Here is a 7,890-nt window from a genome sequence, read left to right on the forward strand (position 1 = left end):
ATACGAGATGACATGGGTCCTGGGTTAGTCCAACCCGCAATTCCTGCCACTGCCACATTCGAACTAAAGGGACACATATTGACAGCACTGAAGGACATCCCATTTTTCGGGAAGGATCATGAGGATGCTTTTAAGCATCTAGACGAAGTCAACGACATTGCTGATTACTTCAATGTCCCAAATGTCACAAGAAATACAGTCTTGCTTAGGATGCTTCCTATCACTTTCAAAGGAGCTGCTAAGGAGTGGTTAAAAGCACTCCCACCAGGTACAATCACTACTTGGGCTCAAATGCGTGAGCAATTCCTGGACCAGTTCTGCCCGCCATCCAAGATAGCCAAACTCAAGAAGGCGATAACCAACTTTGAGCAACAACCGGGGGAGTCACTATACGAAGCATGGGAGCGGTACAAGGGCCTACTCAGAAATTGCCCTCAACATGACCTAAATGTGCAGCAAGAGATGTCAATCTTTTATGATGGGGTCAATGTAATGACAAGACAACTCCTTGATTCTCAAGGACCGTTGACAAAGAAAAATCCAAGGGAGGTCAAGGAGCTCATCGAAGAATTCGTGAAACACTCTCGCGAGTACCATAACCCGAGGCAAGACGGAAGTAAAGGCGGTGGAGGGACCCAAACTGAAGAAATTGCAGCTGTCATGGCCATGCTAAATAACATGGATCGCCGGATAACACAAATGGACCAGTCGATACATGCCATAAGAGTGGGGTGCGAGCGATGCAGTGGTCCACACTTGACCAAGGACTGCAATATGGATGAGTCTGGGAACAGAAAAGCTCAAGTGTGCTACTCTAGTGGGGATAAGTTTGATGACGACTGGAGGAAACCAAAGAAGGAGTGGCTGCCCTATGAAGAGTATAAAAAGCAAAAAGAAGAGAAGTATAGGCAGACAGGTCGAGGCTTTTACCAAAAGGAGCAGCCACCAATCGAGAAGAAACCCGACCTAGAGACCATTTTGATGAAGTTTATGGAGGCTTCGGAGAAGAGACATGATGCCACGGATTCCGCTATCATGGAACAACAAACCTTGATGAAGAACCAGCAAGCCTCCATCCACAACCTTGAAGTACAACTTGGTCAACTAGCCACTTTAGTCCATGAAAAATTGTCCCCGAAGAATCCCGAAGTAAAAGCCCAATCTCACGTAATGGCCATCGATACTGAAGAAGATACAATATCCGAGTTCCTGGAGGCGTTGGAAGAACAACCGCAGCAGCCCAAGAAATCAAGGATCGAAAATGGAAAGAATGCTGAACCAGGCTCGCCACGACGTGGCACGCCTCTGGACACGACGTGGCGCAAGTCTGAGCAAAAATCTGTTGAGCCTATTCCAGATTATCATCCACCTATGCCATTTCCCACCCGTGCAGCACTTAGTCAACTGGAGAAGGAACATTTAGAGTTTGTGAAGCATGTGAAAGGGATTCCAATTAATACTCCCTTTGTTGAGTCCTTATCCAAAGCTTCCGAGAACCAGAAATTACTGCAAGACTTGATAGATACGCGAAGGCAATTAAAGAAACAGTCTACAGTGATTCTAAGTGAGCAAATTTCAAAAGTTGTGTTGGGAGAAACACCAGAAAAGATGGGGGATCCTGGACGCCTCACTCTTCCATGCGAGTTTGGGAATAAAATGAAGGTTAATGCTTTAGCCGATTCCGGGGCTAGCATTAATCTAATGCCTTTTTCATTTTATCAAAAATTGGAGATTCAGAAGATGAAGGCTACAAAGATGAAGATTCACATGGCGAACCGTTCAGTGACACAACCCCGAGGCATAGTGGAGGATATTTTGGTGAAAATCGGAAAATTTGTTTTTCCAATAGATTTTGTAGTCTTGGACATGAAAGAAGACACGGATGTTCCGATAATCCTTGGTCGGCCATTTCTTAACACTGCTGGTGCCCTGGTTGATATCCGCGAGTCCAAGCTCACTTTGAGGGTTGGAGATGAACAAGAAGTCTTCGGGATAAGAAATGATTTTCAAGAAGATAAAGAAGAAGTGTTCACGATTAATGAGGAGAATGAACTAGAAGAGTTGGAAAAGCTTATGGAAGAAGAGATAAAGGTAGTTCATCAAGCCAAGAGGACAAAACCCAGGGCATCTGTTCCGTATTTGATTGAAGTCATAGCTTACAAGAACCCACCTTCTTGGGTGAGCGAAGAGGACGAGGAAATGACAAGTGATGAAGAGGAAGTCACTTCAAAAGAAACAAGGCCGGAGGTGAAAAAAGAGGGGAACGCTATGGAGAGCGAGGAACACACAAAGGGCACAAAACGAAAGCATGAAGAAGATGGAAAAACTAAAAAAGAAAATTCAAAGAAGGCGTATAAAAGGAGAGTTCAAGCTTATAAACGGCGGTTCAAGGAACAAAAGATCCTGGTGGTAGACTCTTCCGAAGAGTCAACGTAGAAGACACGGAGTCCAGCTCAAGACTCCAAGAAAAAGAAGCGCTTCTCGGGAGGCAACCCGAGTTTGGTTTGCAATTTTCTTTTTCTATTTATTTTCTTTTTAATTAGGAAAGACATCAATTCATCATCTAAAAACCGGTAATAAGCAGAGAAATAGCTGTAGGGGACTTTAAATAATGAAATATTTGCAAAGAAATTAGTCAATTAGATGAATATTATTAAAATTTGGCATCTGACAGCTCTCACGACGTGGGCATAGCCAGCCACGTCGTGGGCTTAATAATAATTCGCGATCTGAGGAAATTTAAGGTCCACGACGTGGGCAAAGCCCGCCACGTCGTGGCCTTTAAAAATCAGGGGGGGGGGACCAATCGCTTAAAACCCTTTGACCGAGAAACCCCTTATCCCCCACTTGGAAGACTGCCGCACTCACGGGAACATCACGACCCTACTGCCAATTTCTTATTATACTTCTAAATTCGTTGCAAGATCTTGCTAATTACTCCATTTGGTACGTGTTTTATTTATTATTTTGCAATTATTTCTTCCAATTTCAAGTTGTCGTGATTAGGGTTTGAATGATTCACGAAATTGGTTGAATCTAGTGTCCGATTTTAGTTTCCATGTTATTTAAAAGTCCATAGGAACAAACCCCAAGAATTATTTTTATGGAAATCGCACGTAAACATGTCCGATTCAGCATTTGGGTTCGACAAGCTCCACGACGTGGCGCAGCCTGGCCACGTCGTGACTTCTGGCAGGCCCTTTTATATATGTTTTAATGTGTTATTTGTTTGCTGCTTTGCTTTGCTCTTGTTTGCAGAAATGGGACCACGACGAGCTGTCCAGCAGGAAGAGGGCCCGATAGATGTAGCAAGCATACATCCTCTATATCAATTCCCTCAAAACATTCCCCGACCGTTGCTAACAACCTACGAGAATCGACTTGGATGGTTATACAATAGGGAGTTTGCAATAGCCCCAATTATTGATTGGGGATGGCTGGGTAGAGTGGGAATGGTAGTGGAACTGGAACGTTATTGGTCGAAGACTTATGTTGAAGATCAATTTTCGTTCACTTGTCACGGGTGGAGGAATCTATTCGCCATTCAAGAACCCGTGTTCCGGGAATTGTCGGTAGAATTTTTTTCTACCGTTTGTTTTGAAGAGCGCACCCTTGATGTCACCTACAATAGGGCACTTGTGTTTCGTCTTGGAGGTGTATATCGTGAGTGTAGTCTTCGGGAGTTTGCTTGGCGTATGGGACTCTATACGGAAGTGGAGACGCAATCTCCATTTTTTATTCCTTTCTTGCTTGGATGTGTGCGGGATTTTACTCCAGGTACTTTGGATGTGCAGTTTTGGCGGGGCATTTCTAACCATGAGTACAACACTCGTGACTCGAGTGAGTCACAAATACGGAATCCTGTGTTCTGATTTTTGCACCGCCTTATCACGTTTTCAATCAATCACAAGCATCATGGTGATAAGGTCCCCATCCAGAATCTATTTTATTTATGGACACTTATTACCCCGGGGGTTTGTTGTGATCTGCCTTATATGTTGGCAAGGTTTATGGGGAAGAAAGCGGCCAATTCTAGGCCTGGGAGCCCGATTACTGGGGGGCATTTAGTTACTCGCCTGGCTAGGTCATATCAAATTTTGAACCCTGACTTTGTGAGGAATCTCACTCGATTCCCGGACACAGACTTGACCATTCAAGTCTTGGGTGTGATGCGCGCAGTGGTGAATATCGGGGGTCGCTTTGTTATACCACCGATCGATGACGAACAGGAGGAAGTGCAGCCGGGACAGCAGCCACCAGCTAGGCCGAGGCGTCGGAATGTGCGGGCTAGAGGTGAGGTCGAACGAGAGCGTGCTGCTTCGCAGTATGTGCAAGGAGTGCCCACCGACCCTTTTCAGAGTCGGGTGGGAACATATTTGGATAATCTACGAGGTCATGCTATTTACCATACCCAGCTTACTGAGGGTATCTATTCACATTTGGGTGTGACCCGACCACCTTCTATGCCACCACAATATCCCTATTTTCTGACATGGGAGGAGCTATGGCGTCCACAAGATGATAGAGCAGGGCCGAGTGGAGCACAAGATCAAGATGATGATTGATTTTATTTGTTCTGTTTTTGAGTTTTTTTTTTTTTTTTTAACTTTAGTATGTGATGTAAAACTTTATTAAGACTATTATGTTACTTTATTTTTCTTTTGGGTTGATCTCATTTTTCAGATTAGCGTTGGAATTCTAAGGAGCATAGAAGGTTAACTTTCGAGTCGTGTTTGTCTAGTCAAAGAAGCTAAGAGTCGTGAGTCGGAACCACAATTCAAGATAAGTGTGGGGTCTATTAGGAGAGAGGTTATAGTTGGGAAATATATTTGCATAGAAGCATCGGCAACCAGTTAGTCATTGGTCAAAGCTGCTAGAGTAAATAAAGCAAACAACTCATTTTCTGCTGAGGTTCAGTTTCCACGACGTGGACTCCTTGTGCCACGTCGTGGCGCTCTTGAAATTTTTGGTAGTTTAGTTTTTTTTGTGTTTGCGGTGTCAACCCATATCACGATGAGATCCAGTTTATCATTGCCACATTTTTCCTTACAAATACACACTTTGACGAATTGAAGTTTCGAGTGCGGTTCGTGGTTTATTTACGTATTCAACAAGTTTTCCACCGGGTTTCGATTTTTGAAAGTCCAATTGTACTTTGTCCACGCTTTTGGAGATGCTCACGCCACTATCCCAGGGGAGTCTGTTCCTTTTTCTCCCTTGTCTTTAATTTTGATTTGTTTTATACATACAATGAGGGCATTGTATGAAATAAGTGTGGGGTAGGGGTAGAAACAGTAAATTGCTAGTAAATTGCCAGAAAATTTGGAAAATTGAAATTAATTGAATCTAGTACTAATAATTTGAGCTATAATTGCTAGTATTATGCGGGATGATCCGATGAAAGTTCAAATGTTTAGTTGAGCCAATACACGTTATAGTGCATTTGTGGCTTCCCTTATTTTAGTGGAATCATGGAACAAAAACATAACCCCGCTTGGTCTGAGGGATGCAATAGGTTTAGCAGCCTAAACCTGAAATGTATCCAGGAAAATTATTATCATTAACCAATAAAGGTTGAGGTTGAGCGCCTCTGCTTAAGCATGTAGGCTTTTAAGTGAAAAAAAAAGTGAGTTACATGTGAAAGAAAAAAAAAAGAAAAGAAAAAAAGAGAATTACGAGTAAAGTTTGAAGAATTTTGGAGCAAATAAAGGGAAGATCAAAAGATCAAAATTCTGAAGAAATCCAAAAGGTTGAAGATACCCAAAAAAATCAAACAAAGGTGGTGAATTCAAAGAAACTAAAGATCAAATGTCAAAGAAATGAAGAATTCAAATAAAGCTCCATAGTGGTATCGAAAAATTGTAATTCTAGGTTATGTACGCTTAGGTTGCTCAACTAAAAATACCTTGAGGCTGGGAGGTTTTCTGCGGATGGATTCGGAGGGTTGCATAAAATGAGCATTGTTCGGAAAAAGTGGGTGAGTGTTTATGAAGATTGTGAGTATTTAAAGTATGGGGGTACTTTAGGAGAATTTTAGACACAAATGCATGCGTTGAGGTTTTGGCATAATGGCTGAACTAGAGTCGGATTGTTCTGTGTAGTTTTAGTAATTAAGAATTAAGTTGAAATTTGCTTGAGGGCAAGCAAAACCTAAGTGTGGGGTATTTTGATATTGCCATATTTACACTTATTTTTAGGCAGTATTTAAGTACATTTTTATTAATAAATTGATAATATGTTTAGAATAAAGATACTTATGAGTTTAAATTGTTATTTTCAGTCAATACAAAGGATTTTCGAAGAAAGGGACCAAAGGTGACAAAATGGGGAACATGGGAGGCTTGGAAGACAAGAAAATAATAAATTCACGATAAGAGCTAATTTCACGACGTGGCGATGAATCCCACGACGTGGCATGGGTGTTCAGAAGATAAGCATCGCGACGCGGAGGATTTCCTTGAAGGATACGGATTGCTTGAAGCCCACGATGTGGCGCAACCTGGCCACGACGTGGCGCGAGTTTTTAAGCATTATATAAGTTCTGATGATTATTACGAAAGGAGAGACTTTTGGCAGAAGAGAAAGAGTTCCAGAAGACGAATAAGAACGAAAGAAAGGCTCTGGAAGAGGGTTTTCAACACCAAAAGAAGTAAAGGTTTATTTTTAGAACATGTCTTTCATTAGTTTTAGCTGTGTTAGTTTAATTACTATAATGAGCAGCTGAATCTAGCTACTCTTGTTTAGCTAGATGAAGCTTTGAACTTATGAATAGTTATATGATTATGGATTAAGCTTAGTTGGTGAAAATTTGCTTGTGTTTGATTTGTATGACCTAGCATGTTAATATTTGTTTATCTAATTGTTTAATTACATGTTCTGTGTAGCTTAGTGACCATTAAACTGCATGAACCTGTTTACCTAATAATTTAGTGAACATTGAATTGTTAGAGCTAGGATTGACCAATCTTAGTTAATAATTAGAATAAATAAAGTTTAGCTGTGCTAGAGAACGAGAATTGTGATCATAATTGCGTTTACACAACAAATCTTATATAGCATATTTTCAACTATAATTGGTTCTGTGTTTAATTATGTGTGAACATACATGGTTTGACATGAATTAGTTAAATATTGGTAAGATAGAACTAAATTACTAATATAATTAAAAACCAACTTAGTAATCCGTAATTGTTAGCTAGCCATAAGGGAAAAGTGGATTCAATCTAAACAAGAGTGTGTGTTTTTACTTATTGAATTGGATTTAAGTTCATCTGATCTTGTAAAATCAGATAAAACCCTTCATTAAATTTGTTAATAAATTAGGTTAATTTAATAGTAAGTAAATTAATTAGAACACCGTTCCCTGTGATCGACACCCGACTTACCTAAGCTATACTGTAATCTGACTAGGTACACTGCCTATAAGTGCATAGATAGTCTAAGTTTGTTAGGTTATAAATATTAAAATTAGTGGGTACTTTTGTGCACATCAGTCATGTCCTTACATTGGCCATGTCGTGGCAGCGTAAAGACAAAATAGTCAAGTCATTACCCAGTCACCACGCCAAAGGCCACGCCGTGGGGACTAGTTTGAACAACTTAACATATTAAGCTATTTCCCAACAATTCCAAGAGCTCCAAAGCTTAGATATGGTCCTCCCAGTGGTCTTGATGGATATAGTTTCCAATTTTATCCATTAAGACATCTCAATAAGTCAATATCTCAAACCCTAAATCCTTAAAGGCAACTCAAGACATGTAAACACCCATTAAGCACTTAATCACTAGAGTTACTCCTCCAAAGTTTCCAGAAGGGTTTCCTACACCATAAAATCGTAGTTTTATGGACATACATGCCCTTTCCATTTTAGATAAAAAAAAACATAGCAA

The 7,890-nt window shown here is 40.8% G+C and overlaps 1 non-coding gene across 1 annotated transcript; it reads right to left on the reverse strand.

Moving 5' to 3' along the window:
• Positions 1-339: 339 nt before the first annotated feature.
• LOC145091106 (small nucleolar RNA R71) lies at positions 340-446 on the reverse strand. The gene has a single exon (XR_013701994.1). It is a non-coding gene; the product is annotated as a small nucleolar RNA R71 (small nucleolar RNA).
• Between the last annotated feature and the right edge of the window lie 7,444 nt (positions 447-7,890).

The sequence above is a fragment of the Lactuca serriola genome, chromosome 2 (assembly GCF_051521515.1).
Source record: "Lactuca serriola cultivar US96UC23 chromosome 2, Lser_US96UC23_V15, whole genome shotgun sequence".
In the NCBI taxonomy this organism is placed as follows: domain Eukaryota; kingdom Viridiplantae; phylum Streptophyta; class Magnoliopsida; order Asterales; family Asteraceae; genus Lactuca; species Lactuca serriola.